Source organism: Ursus maritimus, unplaced genomic scaffold (assembly GCF_017311325.1).
Source record: "Ursus maritimus isolate PB19 unplaced genomic scaffold, ASM1731132v1 scaffold_7, whole genome shotgun sequence".
Classification (NCBI taxonomy): Eukaryota; Metazoa; Chordata; class Mammalia; order Carnivora; family Ursidae; genus Ursus; species Ursus maritimus.
In genome coordinates this window covers 2,373,115-2,395,033 of record NW_024426885.1, presented here as the reverse complement: position 1 = coordinate 2,395,033, position 21,919 = coordinate 2,373,115, and the positions used below count along the sequence as shown (strand labels likewise).

Sequence of the window (21,919 nt, the reverse complement as noted above, 5' to 3'; positions counted from 1 at the left end):
CTAAATGCCCCACAACGGGAGCTGGTGCTACGGAGCCCATTCCACTGGCAAGTGTTCACCCGGTAGTTTTGAGGGTTCTGGCACAGTGTGGGGTCTGGGGCTACAGATGTGGCTAAGGCAGGTTCCCACGCCTTGGGAACACACGGCAGGGAGACCCTCCAGGACACCAGGGGCCAGGGGGTGACTCGAGGTGGGATCCCGGAGAGGACATACCTGGCCGTGCTGAGCAGGACCTTGGCCGGGCATGAGGAGCTGGAGAGATACCCTCAGGAGGAAGCTGGGACTCATCCGTGGGGCCGGGCCCATGGAGATTCTGTTGTGGGTGCAACTGGACAAGGAGAGAGTGACTACGTGTTGCTTGTGCGGATGTTTGCTAGAGAAGTTGCTCGTTTCTGAGGCCGGTCTGGGCACCAGCTCAGCCAGGAGAGTGAGTCTGCATGGCGCTGGCGTGCCCAGGGCCCCTGCCCCTCCTGGAAGCTGGGGGTCCCGGAGAAGCCCCGCCTCCTGCGGCACGTCCTCCAGTGGATGAAGTCCTAGCACATTCCACTGAAGACCCGCTCTATGGGGAGAAAGGGTTAAAGGTTAGGACACATTGCATGTCCCTCCCTTCCTGTGTCTTAGGGCACAGACAGCTCTTCCAGCTTCAGCTATATACCAGGAATTCTGTCCTGGGGAGCACAGATGGGGAGATGTGGGGGTTCCCAGACACTCCCAGACACCTGCCCTTCTCTGTTCCGTGCACACAGCTGCTCCTCTCCCCAGATGTGTGCACTTCATGAGCGTGTCAGTCAGGGGGCTCCAGAGAAACAGAACCGATAGGATGTGACTATATACATACCTATATATATTTCTCTCTATATATAATACATAATATATAAGAAAAACAACATATTATGCATATAATAATATACATAACATATTATGTAATATGTATATTCTATAATGTGTTAATGTATAATTAATATAGAATACAAAATATATATTTTTAAAAAAATGTATTTATTTTTTAGGAATTGGCTCACCTGATTCTAGAAGCTGGTCAGTCCAAAATCTGCAGGCTGGGGTCCCAGCGAAGATCAAGTGCGAAGATGGCCCGCTGCAGAGTACCCTCTTGCTCTGGAAAGGTCAGTCTTTTGTTCTATTCAGGAGGAAATGTGACTGGATGAGGCCCACCTACCTGATGGAGGGCATTCTGCTTGACTCAAAATCCATGAATTTAAATGTTAATCTCATTCGCTCTGTTTCCAGGGGCAACTGGGTGGCTCAGTTGGTTAAAAGACTGACTCTTGATTTCTGCTCAGGTCATGATCTCAGGGTTGTGAAATCAAGCTGGGCATGGAGCCTGCTTGGGATTCTCTCTCCCTTTCTATCTGTTCCCACTCCCTCTCAAAAAATAAAAAAAAATTAATCTCATTCAAAAACGTCCCCAAAGACCTGCCCACAGTAACGTTTGCCTGAGTATCTGGGCACCGGTGCAGGCGAATTGCTGTGTAAGATTAACCATCCCGTGAGGAAATTTAACAGGAAGCTTAGGGCACCAACCTTGGGCATTAATGTCACCTGGCACCCACATTCTTCTGTTCGCTGAGTCCGTGCTGTGAGCACCGGGGCAGGGGCCATTAGAAGGGGGCTGGGACAGTCTTTGCAGGTCCCCAATGCCAAGGTACCCCCTGGGGTTGCTGCAAGGGGCAAAGGGGGGAGATTGACTCTTTCACCTTGCTGGTCTGCTGAGTTCCAGGAAGAATTGAAATCCCAGCACAGGTGCCCACGGAGGGAAGTATTTCCAGTGACTCCCTGGTGTGGAGGCACCGGGATGGAGGTCACGGGAACCAGGGTCCTCCTGTGACCTTGGTTTCCTGTTGGAGCCACTGACTTGGGCTCTGTGGTACTGAAGACACAGGTAGACTGTACCCAGGACTTCTGTGCCATGGAAGGTCTTGGCAGCGTCCAGGTGGGGATGGCCCAGGTAAACCGGGGAAAACCGGGGATGTGGACCCAAGGCCAGGCCGGCAGGTGGCCTGATGCTGTTGAACACGTGCGGTGTGCTGATGTGCTCTCTGCATTGCCCCGTCGGCTGCCTGGGGACTTTGGACTGGTCCTTCCGCCTTGCCTTTACCTTTCACTGTGGGGGCTGAAACACAGACAAGGCTCTTCAGCTGAGCTCGATTTAATTAAAAAGTATCTATTGTGCTTCTATGATGGGTAAGGCGGCGTCCTCCGTAGTCAAGTTATTTGCAGCTTCTTATATAATTAATCTAAATGCGGACTGATTGTCAAGGAGAGTGCGTGACTGACAATCCCTCCCTGGCATATCCCTGCCCCGGAGTGGTAGTTGGTAGACACAGGGCACTGGATAGTTTGAAGCAAGCTGCCGCCACCGTGGGCTTCTTCCTTCAGGGGCTGGTAAGTGTCGGCAGCAAACCCCATCTGAAGGTTCTTCATCGCTTCCCTTGGAAATGCAGTACTTCGTCCCGTTCGGACAGGTGGCAGGTGCTCTATGCCTCTGCCCCTTACAGCATTTTCAACACCACGTGGCTTCGTGGGCATGCTAGCCAACGCCCCCATGCCAAGAATCCCTGGATGCGCCAAGCATCACATGGGAACCACTTTCGAAAGGGATGATGGGATTTTCTGCCAGAGGACGTCCTTTGTGAGCGAAAAGCTTGTGTTTTTGCACGAGGTAAGAGGTTTTAGTTGTTCACAAATCACCATCCGTGTCCAGCTTCGGAAGGAAAAGGCAGTGCCTCTTATGAGCAGGGTCGTTGGGGTCAGAGAGTTCTGAAAGTGAGCACAGCTTCCAGCCTGGCTTGGGTTTCTGACCTCGAGTCCGTTCTGGAAGACCTGCTCGGATGCAGAGGTCATACTGGGTCTCTCAGAGCGCCGTGAGGGGGCAGTGAGGTCATGCACGCACAGCCAGCTCTGCTCGAGCCAGCTGTGGAAAGGCTGGATGGAGTGAATCGTGTTATTCACTGCGTCTGAACTGAATATCTTCCGACCCTAGAATTCTGGGCCAGTTTAAGCATCTGTAGGTATTGATTTGCCTTTGCTTTTCCGGGGGCAAAGGTGAGTGGTCTCGAGCCAGCACGGAGGCGGCGGCAGGTGCAGAGTGTCCTCACAGGTTCCCCTGGGCCAGCCACACTGCGCTTCAGTTCAGAGCCACTGGACCCCGAGCACATCTGGGTGTTTGCCTAACAGGCACGAGCAGGACATTTACTCCTGTGAAACTCTTTGGGGATGACCCCGCAGGGTCTCTGTGGACGTACACAACTCTAAAAGCCCCACACGGACAAAGCCAGCGAGAGTCCACCCGATGCGGCCATGTTTTCTCGGGGTGGGATTAACCATTTACAGAGCCTCCCCACAGTCTCCTCTTCAGTGGGCTCCGTGAGCCAGGCTGGCCGTGGCGACAGTTCAGATCCCACTTTTGCTTGGGTTGTCCGGTGGGTCAGACTAGGTCAAAGATAAGGTTTAGAACTCACAAAACAGGTAAAATATTTAGCCAACTCTGGTGAGTCCTGTGGTTCAACTGTTGCAACTAGTTGGATGAAAACACAGCCGAGACTAAAACAAAGATGTCCTTCAGCAGTGAGGTCCTTCACGGGTCTTCCTGCAAAGGGCAGGCGCTGTGTGGACCCTGTGTGCAGGCGTCACAGGCTACGGATGATGCCGGTGAGAGCCAAGGGCTTCTAAACCACAGGCGGGCTGTTACTGAGGATAGATCAGAAGCAAGCCTGTCTGCTGCTTTCCTTCAGCTCTGCCCAGTGTTCTAGAGCAGAGAGCCGTCGTCACCTTCCCAAGCGTGCTTGCTAAAGCAGAGAATTGGGTCAGAAAAATGATACGGTCTACCATAAGGAAGAGTTAATTCATACCAGGACTTTTTCTGTTAAAATCGGTTTTATTAAAATAGAACTGTATTGATTACTTGTGGAACTTAAAAAGAAAAGAAAAGAAAAAAGAAAACACAGAAACAACCCCACACAACCTAAGCTGGATTGGCTTTCATGGTATCTTTCCTTCTGGGTGATAGGAAGCAATCAGAATGACCTCCTGGGGCAATCATGGGGGACATTATAGTCCTAGGGAGGAAACCGTAGTCACTGTTCAGTTTCATCCCTGGGAGGCATAGGGCAGGTCCCCACCCTGTGAATGAGTGAAAAAAACTGGCAGGTAAAAAGGAGGGCGCCTCTGTCCCCTGTCCCCATCCCTGTCCCGTTCCCCTGGGCTTCTGTCCCCTGTCCCCGTCCCTGTCCCGTTCCCCTGGGCTTCTGTCCCCTGTCCCCGTCCCTTTCCTGTTCCCCCCGGGCCCGTGTCCCTCCCACTTTCTAGTCCCAGGTTTTGTCTCCTTTGTTGCTTTGCCTGGAAACTCGAGTTTAAGCAGATGGTGCCAATCGTGGTAATTAAATTATCTGTAGCCTCGCAGTGATTGCACTTGGAGGCAACAAGCAAGATTCATTATGAGGAGCTAAAAGCCCTTTTCCACTTTGATGTGAACCACTTCGTTGACATGAAAAATTTGATTGGGATTCAGATGTAGTTATTCACTGAGAATCTCCAATTTAAGAAAATGTTAAGTTAATTTGCAACTCTAATGTCAAGGATCCACAAGGAAAAAGGATGCTTTAAAAAATTCTGAAATAGCATTATTATTGAAAATAAAACTGTCCCTTTTTGCTTAGTATTGAGAAAAATTCTCCCATTTTACAAAATTAGTGAAGGGAGTATAGTGACTTCCCAGAATCCAAAGATCGTGGGTCTGTTACAATCATGCAATATTGATGAGACCATCTGGGATGAATGAGAACGGGAGGAAGACAACGTCTGTGCAGCGAGGGGGAAGTCCGGGAGGTTCCATCATCGCTGAGAAAAGGAAGGAGAATTGGCAGGACAGGATGGAGCTGCCGTGACTGTGTCGGCGTGATTGGTTACCTCTGGTGCCTGGAGGGCTGTGACAGAGGGCGGCCAGCACTGTGAAGGGACCTTTCTGGGGAGAGTGGATGGTGCTTCGGACAATGAGACAGATGAGTGTTTCCATTTGGGAAATGCTGTACTGAATACGAAATGAATGATGCCCGAGACAGGCAAAGCAAATGAGCCGGCTCTGCGGCTGCCGAGCCCCCAGGTTCCGCCGTCATCCCACCCTCTGAACCCGGACCTGGTCCACTCCCCTATAGCGGGTCTGGTAGCAGAGGGACTCACCTGACACGAGGGGAGGACGGTCAGGGCAAAGAAGAGGCGCCCGCAGGAAGCAAGGAGAGAGAGCGGTGCTTCCTGCTGTCCTCGGAGGGGCTCAGGTGAGCAAACTGTGACCCATCAGGATGGGAGTCAGGGAGAAGCAGATGGGGATCTGGAGAGCTGGGAGGACAGGACTGGTGTAGGGTTGCCAGATAGAGTACAGGGTGCCCAGTTCAATTTTCAGATGAACGGTGTCAGTATTTTAGGATATATAACCCAAAGACTGCTTGGGATGTACTAATACTAAAAAAAAAATCCCCCTGCTTGGGTGCTGTCTCAGTCTCTGTCTCAAAAAATAAATAAATAAATAAATAAATAAATAAATAAATAAATAAAATCTTTTTAAAAAAAAAAGAAAAGAAAGTTAAAGCACAGAGAAGCTGAGGAATTGCCCAGAGCCACACAGCCAGGACGTAGCTGAGGCAGGATTCAAATCCAGGCTAGCTGTCCCTTGAGTCTATCCCTGACCCCCATATGTGTCACCTGACCACACTGTGTTCATGAAGACAGAAAGTCCCTGGAGGCTCTTGGGAACTTATAGGTGAGCAGGATAGACAGAGCCTGGCCAGTGGCCACCAAGGTGAGGGTTACGGAGAAGGCTCTGGAAGCCTGCAGGACTGGGAGGGTTTCTTGGGCAAGTGTTTATTTTGAGACTTGAAGGCTGGTTAGGAGGGGAGGTAGGCAAGGACATTCTAGACAGACCGACTTGGGCAGAGACCCGAAGGGTTAGGAGACCTCTCCAGGAATAGAAGCAGCTACATCATTTGTGGGGTTCAGTGTAAACTACAAAGGCGGAGCCCCCGTTCCAAACTCATTAGGAATTTACAGATGGCGACAGGAACGCACGGAGCCGAGCACAGAGCTGGGTCCTGTCCGGAGGTGAAGCACCGGGCAGGCAGAGAGGAGATGAAGGGCTCAGTAGGTAGGCAGGGTGGTGAGCTGAGCCAGGGAGGCCATGGGAGGTGCCAGACTTTAGTCCAGGGGCCATGGGAAGTCATGGGGTTCCAGATGGGGGGGTATGATCAGACTGGCATTTTAAGGGACTTCTCTGACACTGTGTGGAGCATGGGTTGGGTTGGCTGCTGGTGACTACTGTGGCAGCCGCTACCGCTGTTTTGGGGAAGCGTGTCAGTGGCTTGTCTGGGTGGGGTGGGTGGTCACGGAACACAGGGAAGCGGGCCGTGCAGGAGCAACTTGGGAGAGGACGGGTTAACGGGAGTGAGGGGCGGGAAACCGTGCAGATTTCCAGGGCAGTGGCTGGTGCCAGAGATACGATGGAAAAAGAGCTGGGGACGGGAGTCAGGGAGGACGCGTGGGGCCCGCAGCTGACCCACATCCTGCCCTAGAGGAAGTGGCTGCAGATGTGGGTCTGAGCTCAGACATACGCGTGGGGCTGGATGTGCATACGTGGAAATTGTGGGTGCAGAGTCGGTGACAGCCTCGGGGGAGAATGCAGGCAGGAAGGAGACCAGGGCTGGAGCCCTTCAGCCTCTGGCTGATGGAGATGGGCTGGCAAAGGAGACTGGGAGGGAGCAGCCAGAAAGAGAGCAAACCAGGGGCTCTTTATTTGTGAACGATTTGCATTGCCAAGTGCCAGAAGCAAGAAATGAGCAAAGAGCAGTGGAATCCCAGATGAACAAAGCTTTGCTCCTTGGACATGTTCCAGATTCAGAAGGAATATGTTAGAACTCTGGGTTAACATGGCAAGGGACCAGCCATGTCTGACTGTCTGCTTCCAGCTTACCTTTGAAAGTTTGGGAGTCAGTTGTGCTGCTCTTGCTATCTTTCCCCTCTTGCTCCTGCTGGTTCAAGGTAGGGTTGTGTGTCCAGACCAGGATTCTAAGCAGAGGTCTTGGCACCACTGTGGGGCTGGAATGTTTGATGGCCAGAGGGACACCCTGCAGGGCTCTGTCCCTTCTGAGATTGACCCTGTTCCATTGATTCCATCCTGGATTGAGGACCAGGCCAAGCAAAACCCTCCTTCCCACCTCCGCCCCCACCTGACCTTCAGGGAATGTATGCCGGAGGGAAGAAACAAACCTTCATCGATTTAGGCCAATGAGACTGGGGTTGTTACAAAATGATTTAGACTATCCTGAGTTATTTATAAATACTCATGGGCCCAGGAGGAAAGAGAGAAATGACGCTCGTGTTAGAAACTAAGAAGGAGATGTCACGCTCAACAAGGGTACTCCATCCTCTAAGCAGTGTGGGATGGCGCTGTTACACAGCAGAAGGGGTCGCCTGCACCCGAGGCATTAGTCTTGGGGGCGAAGCCACCCCCGGCCCGCCGTCTCTGGTAGATGTTGAGTTTCCAGGGATGTGCGCACCAGAAGGACCAACAGCCACAGTCATGCAGGGGCTCTAGCAACACGGAGATACCAGGGAAGGAGTGGTGCCGGAGACGTGGGGGAAAGCGTAGCTCCGAAAATTCTATTCTGGAAACTCTCAGGCTGGAGAGGTGGGAGGAGAGGGGAAGGCAGCATGGGTGTGGAGGTCTAGGAAGGATTGCAGAAGAATCTACGGTGCAGTTAGTGGGAATAAAAGCAGCACTTGAAGCCGAGAGGGAGAGAAATTCCCGGGCCGAGGCCTGAGCTAGCAATCCAGAAGTAAAATTTTGGGGCTCTTTCAGAATCCAGAGGGAAGGGAGAATTATATATTTAAACAATAATTGACCACACCCAATGGTTTATTTTAAAAATAAAAGGTTGATTCAGTAATAGAAAACTGATAGATGCAATTCATTTCATCAGGAGGGTAAAATCTGTCATTTCAGAAGAAAAATCATGAAATTAGATTGTGAAAGGTAGAAGGGACATTGGAGAAAATTATTGTTCCCTTTATAAAAACAACATTATCACAAGAATGACGTGAGCTTGATTCCAAGCATCCTTTCGGAAAATGAGGAAGAACTTATAACTCCAACAAGCAGCCTCCTGTGGCCAGTCCTGGGGCAGCAGAGGAATTCAACTACCCAGCCTGCGGCTGCCCTGCTTTCCCAACAGGGGACTCCTCCTTAGGGAGCCCGGGATGGTGGGAGCACTTCTGCTAGGCAGCGTTGGCTTCCCTTGCCACAGAAAGAGGAAGACCTGTCAGAACGGGAAAGGGAGGGAGCCCCTGGCCATGTTCTTCCTGACTGTGGGGGAGCTCGAACATGGCTTCTCCCACATAGACCTTCCTCTTGGCTCTACTCCCTCTGCTCAGGGATCTGCCTGCCTTGGTTCAGGGCAGTCTCTGTCTCCTCTGCCTCTCTGTCAGGATGCCCTGCCCAACACCCTGCCCCCTACCATTTTGCTTAGTTCTGCCTGTTTACGTTTTGTTGGTTGGAGCATGTAGGTAATAAGGGAGGAACGTGAGACTCAGGCACCAAATCCATGCTGAACCTCTGCCATCTTGGTGCCCAACATGATGCCAGTGGGATGTTTCCACAGTGTAGCTTTGGGGGATCAATGACGTACACCTGGAGAGGGGCTGCTCGTGTGGCTGTGATGTGTGGTGTCCCTGGGTGGGCGGCGGGTCTTCCCAGGCAGCTGGTTGCTGAGCGAGGCTGGCTAGGATTTGTGCTGGGGCCACGGTGGGAGAGGAATCAGGATGCAGTGACTTATATTGCAGTCGTGGACTCAGACCTCAGCAACATTGAATGTAGCGAAGGTCAACCAGAGCCCTGGAGACCTGAACACTGAGAAAAGGCAATTTTGGGGGGAAGAAGCCCATGACAGAGGTCAGAAACCCCAGAAACATATGGCAGTCTTCAAAAGGCCATGGGCTTCTAGGAGAGGAAAGCACATGACAACTCACTTAAACTCTTGATGGATGATTTCTCCCGGCTGAGTTGAAGTTCACAGGTTGTGACCTCCAGACAACAAGCGCAAACTGGCTGGCATTCAGACAAGTCAAAGCCTTTTTTTTTTTTTTTCCTCATTTTTTCTTACATGTTCTCTGCCTTCTTTCCTCGAGCTAATGCTGAGGCCGGCAACCAGCCACACTGTGCTCTGGACTTTAATCATGTGTCAGGTTCTAGATTCGAACTGGCTGCAGGCAGCTATCACAGACCTTGGGATTTGACCATCTTCTCTAAAACTTGTGGGAAAGAAGAATTCAGCGGGGGAGGGAGTGAGGGAGCTTCCTGGGTCCCAGCAGAAGTCAGTGCTGGAGCGTCCGCTGGAAGGGGACATGGCAGGACCCTCTGACCAGACCAAGGAGAAGAAGGGACAGCTTTACAGTTAAATTTCCTCAGACTTTAATATACACGGGGAAAGAGATTTAATTTTCAGAATGTCACAATGAAAGAAAATGTACAAATTAAGAACGTGCTACCACCATTTTTATGTTATTAACATATGTTTTGGGGAATTTTCTGTTGGCCCTGAGTCTCATTATCTAATCATTGAAGAACTATGAGTCCGCAGTGCTGGGTGTAATTTGAGGTGGGACATTAAATAGGACATTCATGCTTGTTTTGAGGGGTGAGATGTGACCTTGAACTTGGAGCTGTTTTATCTAGCACTTTGTTCCAGTATCTCAGAGGTGCCTGGAGGCAAAGGTGGAAATGTCACTCACCAGTCCTAGGTGGACATGCGGGAGCCAGGTGAGAGGTATTGTCACACACCTCTGGCCACCTCCTGTTGTGGACCGAATGTTTATGCCCTCCCCCTGCCCCTCCCCCAGTCATATATTGAAGCCCTAACCCCAATATTATAAAATTAGGAGCTGTGGCCTCTTGGAGGTGATAAGGGTACAGGAGGTCGTGAGGGTAGGGCCCACATGATAGAATTAGTGCTCTTGAAAGAAGAGAGGTACCAGTGCTTGCTCTCTTAGCCGTGTGAGGACATAGCAGGCAGATGTCACCTGTAAGTGAGGAAGAGGGCCCTTAACCAAGAACAGAGTCTTCTGGAACCTTGATCTTAAACTTCTCACTCTCCAGAACTGTGAGAAGTAAGTGTCCATTGCTTAGGCCACCCAGTCTATGGCATTGTTATGGCAGCCCAAGCTGACTAAGACACCTTCTCTCCAGAGACAGCTACTACCCAGAGGACCACAGACTAGGGAGTGAAGCCAACAGATCAGGAGAAGGAAAGCCTGTGCTTCTCAGGTGGCCTCATTGGTGTTTCATGTTTGAGGAGCACATCTCTGACACGGTTTTCTTTTTTCTTTTTTTTTTTTTTTAAGATTTTATTTATTTATTTAACAGAGATAGAGACAGCCAGTGAGAGAGGGAACACAAGCAGGGGAGTGGGAGAGGAAGAAGCAGGCTCATAGCAGAGGAGCCTGATGTGGGGCTCGAACCCAGAACGCCAGGATCACGCCCTGAGCCGAAGGCAGACGCTTAACCGCTGTGCCACCCAGGCGCCCCTCTGACACGGTTTTCTGTTGGAGAGATTGGGGAGCTTACCTATGACCTCCATCTCCCCTGATTATCTCGTGCATTTCCTGTGTCTGGGGGATTATGCTGTGAGTGTGTTTGAAGGTCCTGACCTACAAACCTCTTCCATTCATTCTTGCCTTGCCTGCACCTTGCATTCCTTCCATGCATCCCTGACTCTTGATAGAAGCCCACGTTGGTGTCAGCTGTTCTTCCTCACACAAAGCTAACAGATGCACTGCTATCAAAGGACAGATTTCATCCGGGTCTGAACATCCCGCCTCACTTCACAGTGTGCACCGTTCCCCCTGAGCTGTCCACAGACAGATGCTCTTGTCTCTGGGGCTCTGACTCAGTCCTGAGGATGGATAGAACCCTGGCCACAGAGGTGGTTTTGCCGGCGGGGGGGGGTGCAGGAGCAGGGATTGAGTGAAGCAATGCTCATCTAGCTGCAACTGGGGAGTCATGAAAGAAGAGCAGACAATTCCTAACCTCTAGAAACAGAGCCTCTACTGTGCAAATGGAGCCCAAGTTTGGAATCTCCAAACTAGAATACATCTGAATGCTTCACTGTTTGTAGAACGCTGACGCGCTCAGAGGCGCTTGATGGAGAAAAAAATGTTATACATTTTTGAATATGAATGCCTGTTATGTTTACTCAAATTAAAAATTATGCATTCAGGGTGGGAGACTGAAAAAAAGAAAAAAATCATATGCACTAAAATAAGTAAATAAATAAATAAAAATAGACGGCCTGTGGTGGTGCTGCCCAGGCGTATGTGCTATGGACACTTTGAGGTAAGACTTTTTAGCCTATTTTTGTGGCTATAATTTTATTATATTTTTTATGTAAAGATTGTGTGTGATGACATCTGCTTTTTAGATTGGGCAGAAGATTTACCAGGAAAATACTAACAAAAACAAAGTCACTGTGGCTATTTTCTCAATATACTAAACTAAATTGCATCTTTTACACTGGCAAAAAACATTCAGAAAATATATCTAAATAGATATCAAGGAATAAATCTAAAGGAGATGTGTAAGAAAAAAGTCAAAATGTATTTAAAAAGTCTTGAAGAAAACCTAAGTAAACGGAGAGGTTATACCAAGTGCATGGAGGGAGACACAATATTGTAAAGAATTCCCCAGAAAACGAATTTGTAGATTCGGTGTATTGTGATTTTTTTTCTTGTGTTGAGTAATATTCTCATATATGATGATTCTAATGAGTTCTTTTAAGAATTCTATGGTGCGGACATACCATAATTTACTTAAGCTATCTCTAATTGCTTGACATTTGGGTATTTTCAGTTTTTCATTAATATAAAATGCACTGTTTTGAAAACCGTTGAATGTAATTTATCAAGTACATTTCTTTTTTTTTTTTTTATTATGTTCAATTAGCCAACATTTCTAATTATTTACTTGGTATACATTTTTGGAAGTGAGATTCCTAATCCAAAGGACACAGACATTTTTCATGTTTTTTTCCCCCAAATTGCCCACCAGAAATACTTTGCTCAGTTTTCACTCTTCCTCTAAGCTTACCCATTTTGTCACCTCCTCTCTAATCGTGGGGGCCATCATTGGATTAATCTTTGTTAATGGGAGAGGCACAATGTACCCCTTCATTCACTGCTGGACCTCGTGCTCCGCGGAGCCGAGCAACACCCCAGCACGATGTCTGGTGCGTATTTGGGGCTTGGTCAGTGTTTCCGAGGAAAAGAATGAAAGGCTAGTTGAAGCTGATATACACTTCCCACTGTGTACTGATGAAGGGATAGAAGGATCTGCAGGGATGGGCGTTCGTCCCAGACTGTCCAGATGCCAGCCGTAGAGCATGATGAAATAGCAACATGCGCCGTGTTCTCTAATGGGAAAGCAGCAGAGCATAGTGGAAGGATCAGTGAGACAGGATCCCTGTGACCTCGGCATGTTGCTTCTGTGGGGCTCGGTGGGCTCGGTCTGTGCAGGGACTAAAATCAATGGCCTCCTCGGCCCACCGGCCCATGGTTCTGTGTGTCATCCCCCTGCTTATTCCATCTCATACCACAACCCAAGGAAAACTGTGAAACCACAGAATAGTGATTAGTAAAACATTTAACGACTCAGAACCCCTGTAACTATTGGGCAAGTGCAAATGTGCAAACCAAGCATTGGACCCGCCTTTTGGATATTGAAAAGGGCCCCGGATAGCCACTGCTGCATCCAGCAGCCACTTGCCCTCTGTTAGGCCTGAATGATGAGTTTTGACAACTGATTCACCCTTTAGAACAAGCACATCTTCCCCCTACTCCCAAGGTATTTTTGCTATTTTGTAAAGCAAGCCATTGGCATTAGGGTTACATCCACACTTTGCAAAGGACAGTAAGTACTGGGTCTAACTTTATGATCGTATCTACTACAGTATGTTTTGTTTACAGAAGGGCAAACATTCTGGATTTATTACTTACATTTTCTTTAGCTTCCTTGACGTAAATTGCAGACACATTTATGTATGTATAGACCACATGTATCTCAGTTTTAATACATTTCAAGAAGTTGGATCTTTTCAAAGATGAATACCTGTTTCTCTTGATAGCTCATCAATGTCTCGATTTGGGGGAAGTCTCCCTCCTTTGGGGGAAGACACTGAGTAGGGTGTATCAACAAATGCTGAAAACTGGGAGACCCCTCCTGAGCGGTTAGACAGGAGGCAGTCTGCCTCCAAACCCCCAGGGTGGTTTGAATTGAGTGGATGTTCTTTCTCAAACATATTTCTACTGACAGTGGAAGGTAATTCATAAAACTCAGGGCAGGGTTTTAATGACATTCTACAAATGTGAAAAAGTATATTTTTAATTGTTGCTTCAATTAAGTACGTGAATGCAGCTTCTCAATTTAAACCCAGAAAGAAATACATTACAAATTGTTTTAGCCAAGACCTTATCTATAGTAGCCCAAACCCAAACCCAACCAAGCAGCCCAAACCCAAACTCCCCATATCTCCCCATGTGGGCTCTGCCGTCCCTGAGATGGCTCCACTGCATACCGTGTGGCCTTGTTTAGCTCATTGGGAAGAATTTATGATCAAGTTGTTAGCCAGATTAACAGAATCTGCAGTGATGGGGAGGGCATGCTCAGGCCCACTGAGAAAGCCACAAGGTCAGTCCCAGAGCCATCACGTGGCTTATGAACTTGGCTCTTACTGGCCGTGCATGAAGGACAGCACATCTGGAGCCCTGCTGAGGGGCCAGGTTGCTGAAGTGCCATGCCACGATGCACTTCTCCTCTGAGAAAATGCAGAAACAGGAACCAGTCCCAAATGGGTTGTTGAGGTGTCTGTTTTCCAAGGAATGCAACTTAGCCTTTAGAGAAAACTTCCACAAACTAAAATGGAATTGAAAGCCTCATAAGTAGAGGCCCAAGTCTACAGACTCTATAAGAAATGTCTTCTTTGAACCAAAAGAAATTTCCAGTCCAAAGCAGAGTCCTGTCTCTGCTTTTATCCTTTAAAAAAGCATAATATTTGAAAACACTGAAAACTTTAAAAAGTGCCAGATAAAGGGTAATGGATTACTGAGGACTGTGATAACATCACAGATCAATATGGTAATTACAGTTCAATAAAGGAGAAACTGGAACCTTCCCCTCTCTGGGAAATCCCAAGCACTCTCTTCTTGGTTCTGTGCCAGGTGTTACAGAAACCCCTCCTTACCTTATGCTGCCCTGGGGGCCGCTGGCCTGGAAGATGTGCCCACCCCCATTGTCCAGGAGGGTCTGGATGGGCCTTCTGCTGGAATTGCACCACAGAGAGCATCATTACTTGGGGAACATGGTCCAGGAGCCACATTTTAAAGCACTGTGTCCATTTAATCATTTTCCAATATGTTTCCCTTGTGAAATTCATTACTTTTCATGGAAACAAATATCTGTCAAAATATCATGTTAGGATGGCATTTGAAGTTTCCTATATCCTTAGCAATAATGACTTCACATCCCTTTTCCCTTTGAAGGAGAACTGATGAGCCTCTCCGAAGATGTCTTCTTGATGCTGGGCTGTTTTCTTGTCATCAGGTGGTAAACACCCTTAATTGGTTCAGGATATCCTACCACTGGGCTGTGACCATGCTCAGACAACCAGGGGGCCATGCAGAGAGATCAGAGAAAGCTCAACGGCTCTTTTCAGGGCAAATAAAGTCTTTAGATGAGAGGCAAAATGTCCTATTACCACTCATAAAAAGTGCCAGGTCTTTAATATATGGTTGCACTAACATGTTCATTAGGAGAACTGGCTGTATGGAGTGGCTGAGTGTGAGAGCACTGGCACTTGCTTCTGCCATTAGATATCTGTCTCACATTTTATTAGCTAGAAAACACAAATACAGAGAGTACATTTTGAGGATGGTCTCTATGCCCCTGAACTGCCTCTGCTTTACACATGCCCTGGCATAGGGGTGAAGGCAGGTGGGATCAGTGCCCAGAGGCAGGATCCTGTCACCTCATTCCTCTTCCTGCCCACCTTGCTCCACCTCCCACCCAACTTCTCCCACCCTTTTTTACCCAGATGCTCCTGCGTGGAGCAGAAATGATGGGACAGTGGATGCCCAAGGATTCACAGCCACGTCCTGCTCAGTTCTCTACAACACCTGTCCCCAGAGGGAGCCTTAACTGTTGCTTGGTAATACCCAGGCCTCCATGAAGATGAACGGAAGAAGCCTCAACTCAACTGGAGCCCAAATGTGATAAAAACCTTTCTGGGCTCAAAGCATGGTGGGTTGTTGGAGTTTCCAGACACCTTGCCTCTGCTACAGTGATCGAGTTCCTGGTCTTTCTAGACCTGCTTTCTCTCCTCCCCACTCACACCCTATTGAATCCACCCCTACACCAGCCCAAGCCCTACTTACACTGTTGGACCCCAAATCACTTTCAAGAAAATGGCATGGCTTCTTTTCTGAGCCAGCTGCTCCTATGAAAGCAATTGTGGATGTGATTTGACCAATCAATACTTAGACTAAGCCACAAATTTACAGTCAAACTCTTTTCTTTCCTCCTCATAAACACGTTTCAGTTGAAAACCACAATTTCAGACCTGAGATGAGGCAAACCATCCAGCTGAACTTAAATGGAAATAAAAAGAAACAAAGCATGATAATTCATTGGGTAATAACAAGACCTCTAAGTCCATTCTGGGGTCCAGAAGCAGTGTAATTTATGAAGCCTGTGAAGACAGGCACATTTCATGGTCTAAACTGCTACCATGCAGGATGGGTGGCAGAGAAGAGACTGAAAACTGGGTTCTCCGTAGTCTCAAGCTAGAGGCCGCCTGCTGTGGTCGTGCGAGCAGTAGCTCATGATCATGGGTGAGAACAAGGCAGAGTTGTTGCTTTTCACAGAGACATTGTCCCAGCTGCCTTTTGAATTCCTTCCATGGGGTGTCTGGCTTGGACCTGTTTCTAGTTTTCAGGGTCAGTGAACTGTAGGTTGGGATGTCCACAGATGAAGGGTTTAAAATAATTATTAATTCATTTGTTTATAAGTCTTATTTGCACACTAATTTTGGGTGAGGCATAATATGAGGCACAGAGATAAAAGATGAACAAAACAGGCCTTGTGAGAAATAGAGCCTGTGGCCGAAGGCAGCCAGTGGTCAAATCATCACCAAGGCATCTGTGCGAAGGGCATTGTTCTTCATGCCATAAGACTGAATCAAGGGAGGTAACCTCCTAGGGAGGCATGAAGATATGCAGGGTCTTATGGCCAAGTGTAGAATTGTGGGCTTCATCCTAAGAACAATGGGAAATAATGTTAAAGTCCCTCAAAATGGGAAAGATTTTGGCCAGCAGGGCAACATGATTGGTTTGACTTTTTAAGAGATCACTCTGTTGGGTTAGAAGGTATAAGAGTGGACATGGATACTCAGATAGGAGTGGACAGAAGTCTTCAGGGCAGCCATGACAGCAGGTTGGACAAGACCGATGATGGAGATGTGGAGGAGAGAAACTTAGGAGTTGAACTCTTCAGGGCGCAGTGTAGGATGAACTTCAGGTAGGAGGACAAAGGATTGACAGGAGTTTGGGATGCATTTTAGAGTTCTGGTTTGTCTAACATGGTTCTAGTTCCTAAGAAAAGGAATGTTGAGAGGACTAGCGTTGGAGGAGGTCATGAGCGTTGGGTGTGTTGAACATCCATGACACACACATGAAGAGATGCCCAGGAGGCTGTTAGGTGTGTATGGATGTGGAGCACAGAGGGGAAACCTGAGCTGAGGTATAAATTTATGATTAGACTGTAGGTGGCAGTTAAAGCCAAGAGCACAGATGAGATTTTCTAGAGAGAGAACATAAATGCAGAAAAGGAGCTTTGAGAGTCTTTGACAGTGAATGGCCTGATAAAGGAGGGAGTGTCTGTAGATGGTGATGGAGCAGCCCGGAGTATGTCGGTAGGTGGGCTTTCTTACCTAATCCCAGGAAGAGAATCTCCACATGGTAAGTTCTGCTCTGACCCCAATGGACACGGAGGAACACTCATCGGAGATGTCACCATCACTGGTGATTGTGGCAATGACTGCTTGGAAGGAGCAATACAGGCACAAAACTAGAGGGGCCAGTTAGGAATGAATGGTTGCTGAACAAATGGAGACAGGGCAGTAAAGATGAATCTACTGGTGTTTGGCTAAATTGAGATGAATAAGACCTAATTTCTACTATCACTTCCAATGCAGAAGAATATGGATGGAGCAAAGGTCCTTTGGTTAATCTACCTGGGACAGGTGTTCGCTTCCTCTTAGAAGAGCAGTTTTCTGCATGCCAGCATGTGGCCTGGCATCTGGCACACATCATGCCCGCTGGGGAGCAAACACGGGTAGCAAGCATGGTATTAGCAGTGCTCCATGATACAGATGGACAGTTCCAAGAAGCCTGGCGTCTCTGACCCTGGGGCATGGAGCATGTTCCTGCCAATGCCCATCGCTTCGTTTTCTTCTCTCTTGACTCCGGACATGAATGGTACGGTGGAGGGTGAATGATTTCCTTGTGATTTGGGAATGGCAGTGCAGGTGCTTCGTGAGCTGTCCCCTGACTGCATCTTCTCACATCAGGGTGACACAGGGACATTCTGTCTGATAACAATTGAGACTCACCACTTAATAGGCTTGATTTAATGCAACTTTCCCAGAAATTCTGCATTGCCAACTGACACATAACTAAAGGAATTCCAAAATGAATATACTCTGCTCTGAAGCAAAATACCCACCGATACTTGGCCCTGGATCTCAGACATAATCTCTGGAGCTTATACAATTTATGAAGGCTGCTATTTCATTTCTTCAGAGTTCCAAGACTTGCAGCTTAATAACACGTCACATAGCCTGTGCCACCACATAACAGGCTGTGACAGCTCTTGAACACATTTTGGAAGTTTACTTGGTGTGACAAGAATGAACATAAAATTATTTGCAATAGATATACCAATAGAAATAAAATTTTTATTTCCATCAGGAAAGCTCTCACGCATGGCGCTGGCTGTCCCTCAGCAAGTAGAGATGGTCTGGGCAGGACCCTGTGCTTCACCCACAGCATCAGCCCCCCCAGGTCAAACCTGATGCTGAGAGCAGGGAGTCAGGAGGGTCCCTACTGCTTCCCAGGCCCCACTCTCTACTTTCTTCTTCTTCAGTCATCAAACAAGCGTGTTTTGGTTCATAAAGTTTTTTCTCAAATGTGTCTGCCTGTGATGTCGAAACCCTCTTCTGAAGGTGGGGGACACTGCCTGTCTGTACAAGTGGCAGGGAAACACCTGCTGATTTTGTTTGTCTAGACTAGTATCATGTTATGTATTATGCTAAGTCAAGTCTCCTCCTGGATAATTGGGCATCACAAGAGCCTGGTTGCCCCATCTGAAATAGGTCACTTCTTTTCACTTTGCTAAAGTGCTGATGCTTGGTCTTTTCCCCTTTCTCCCTTAATTCATTCAGCAAATATCAATTTAGCTCATCTCTTTCTGACTCTTTCTGTCTGTCTGTTACTGTCTCTCTCTCCTCTCCTTTCGCTCTCTTTCCTCTCTCCCCCTCCCCCATCTCTCACCACACATTTATTTTTCTCTTATTGTGCATGCTGAATAATGCATGTGCATGGGGTGGAGGTAGCCCCAAATACCTCTAAGGGTGACAACTGGATGGAACATCTACAGGGCGGGATATGTCTTCTGATGCACAACTCTTCTGGTTACCTATTGGTGCATAAAACAACATAAAAAACTTAATGGTGTTAAGTGCAAACCTTTCATTAGGCTTGTAATTCTGTGGTTCCAGAACTTGGACAGAGCACAGCCTGGTGCCTCACTGGAATGTCTTGAGGGGCTGGACCTGGCTGGGTCCACTCCGCTAGGCTCATACATCTACGGCCTCAATTATTCTTCATGTGGTATGTTTGGAATTGCAATGTCCAAGATGGTGTCTGGCCCTGGGGCTGGGATGGTTAGAATGGCTGGACACTAGCTGGCATTGCTGTCTCTCCACAAAGCCTCTCCTGGGGCTGATAGGGGCTTCTTCAAGGCATGGCAGCATAGAGCAGTCAGGTGTGTAAAATGGCAGCTGGCTTCCCCCAGAGAGAGCATTCCAAGTGACAACAAGGGGGCACAAGTTTCTCATGGACTGGGCTTGTCCTTTCCATTGTATTCCATTAGTCACAGCAATGACGGTCCTCACCTAAGACTCAAGGGGAGGGACTAGAGACACACATGTCATGGAGGAAATGTCAAAGAAAATGTGTCTTCTTCAGTCTGCCTCAGGAGCTCCTGCTGGGCAACCATGTAATTCACTGGTTTGTGTAGAGCTCACGGAAATCAGTTTAGGGAGATCCTGAACAGGAAGGAGAGGAAGAAGTCTAGATTATCTGCCAGTTGGAACCCCAAGGAAAGCTGCTGAGGGAATAAAAATGAATTACACCGCACTGATGTCAGAACATTATTAAACAGCAACTCAGACATGTACCCCCAAAACCTACATGTTGTTTCAGGATTTCATTTCTTGAAAATTGAGGATTAAAAGAACAGTTTCCTGGTAGAATACCTCTGCGTTGTAAAGCTGCCATGGGAAACCTGCAGGAAAATCCCGTCCACACTCACTCCCAGGAAGGGTGGCCCCTCTTGGTGGCCTCTGCTTCCCTTGCTCAGGGCTGGGATCCAAGTGGCCTGGCACACGTGCCCTGTCCCTCGGCTGTCAGGAAGCTCAGGAAGAAGTGCTGGGTCTGGTTGTAGTGGTACTTAGACTGGGTTGTCCCTCAGACCTCATCACATCTCCCCTCCCACTGCCCTCAGCAGCCGCGCCCAAGGGCTGGCAGTGGTCTCTGGTCTTTTTATTTTTGTGTAAACACATTTTCATTTTATAGCATCAGTGGTTTGGGTATAAGGAAACATGCTAATAATTCCAATTTAAGGATTGTTTCATAGAAGAAGAGGATCTGACAATGGCCATTTACAAATTCCAGCTGCTGCTGTGCAGAGCTGAGTTCTGCAGTCAGTTACGTCCCTGGTGATGCCGTGGGACCGAAATGTGAGGCTCAGACATTTCTGAGTGATTCCCAGAACAGGCTCCTACCACACCTCCCGGGCCCACACAGATTACCGAGTCATTTCTGCATTTCTCTTCACCTTCCACTGGGAGGCATGCAAAATACATCGGGGAGGACAGTCAATGAATACTGTATGCAGGTATAAAATGGTGCCTTTCAGAATGGGTCCACTGGGAAAGATGCCTGTGAACCCGCTCAGAGTCCATCACTAAATGACTGTCTAACGTACAAAGAGGATTACGCGGCTGTCACGGAGGAAGCTGCGCCAGGTGAAACGAGCGCTCCAGCCGTCACATTCCATCTAAATCAGTGAGCAAGTGGAGATCATAATCCAGAGGTTTTTCAAGCATGTTTCCCCAAATTTGCATCTGACTATTCTTAATTATGGATACTGTCACAATCACATCCTTAATAAGATCAGAGAATTTTTCTCTAGGGAGAAATAATTCTTATTACAAACCAGAGTGCCGGCAATGTGAACATCATGATAGAAAGGAAAATAGTCATCAAACGTGTTTAATCTTGAGTGGCAAACGAGCACCTGCAGTGCCGTCCCTGGGAAGGCTGAGGCTGCCGGCTGGGGGAGGGTCTCTGGTAGGTAGAGGCGAGCCGGCGAGTCTATGCAGCAGCAGAGATGCATGGGAAGGATCGAGAGACACCCTCCTGGACTGTCTCTCTCACTCCCCGTTCCTCAGTTCTTGCTCCAAAACCTTGTAGTATCTTACTTCAAAACGTAACATAATAAAGAGCACAGATATTCAACCCCTCTTCACAAAGAGGGAGTCCTGCATTAAAAAAATAATTCAGCTCTTCATTTTACCACAGATGGAAAGCTTTACATCTCCTTGGGCAAGGGGTGTACCTGACCTTTCGGGTCCTCACATCCACCCAAAGCTGTAGATTTGCTGGCACCCTGGGCTTTGCCCCCCACCCACTGCTGAGGGTCTGCAAAAACCATGTGTGTGGGGAATCCTGGTGGTTTCCCAGGAGGGAGACAAGCAACGCCCACCCTGCTTTTGTGGTTGTACCCTCCCCAACCCCAGACCCCAGCTCAGTGGATTAGCACCACCTAGACGTAATGTAAGTGCACATGACTGAGATTGTAACCCGGCCTTCTCCCCTCTGCACTGAACCAGTCTGTCACCAACTCTGACCTTCGGAAATCTAAGCACCTTTCAAGTGCTTCCCTCCATTCACTTGTCCTGTCCCAAGATATTTCGTATCCCTCACCTGGGCCATTTTCTCTGAACTGGTTTCTCTTTCCTCACCTTCCTTCCCAAGTTCCACCTCTACTCTTCCAGAATTCATTCTTTCTTTCTTTCTTTCTTTCTTTCTTTCTTTCTTTCTTTCTTTCTTTCTTTCTTTCTTTCTTTCTTTCCTTCCTTCCTTCCTTCCTTCCTTTCTTTCTTTCTTTCTTTCTTTCTTTCTTTTTTCTTTTTTTTCTTTTTCTTTCTTTCCTTCTTTCCTTCTTCCTTTCTTCCTTCCTTCCCATCTATCTGTAATTAGAGTAGTGCCATTGTCATATCATATCATAGACATACTTAACTATATACCTTCAGCAAAAATATACATATACCCATAGGAGAAACAGAACAATTCTAAATGCCCAGGAAGGAGTATATGGCTCCGAATGCATGATAGACACAAGCCTGCTGCTCCCTTGGGAGGACTTGGCTTCCATATGGCTGACTCTCATTGAGCGAGCATCTCATCAGGATGTGAAACTACTATTCATGATGTGGTAACAGCCTCTAGGCTCTGCCCAGTGACTCCTGAC

General features: G+C 48.0%; 1 long non-coding RNA gene across 1 annotated transcript in view; it reads left to right on the top strand.

The window, feature by feature from the left end:
• Positions 1–21,919, top strand: part of LOC121101293 — a 381,066-nt gene that overhangs the window by 315,370 nt on the left and 43,777 nt on the right. Inside the window, exon 5 of the long non-coding RNA XR_005833280.1 lies at positions 1,011–1,124. This is a non-coding gene — a long non-coding RNA (uncharacterized LOC121101293). The remainder of the gene's footprint in view (positions 1–1,010; positions 1,125–21,919) is intronic.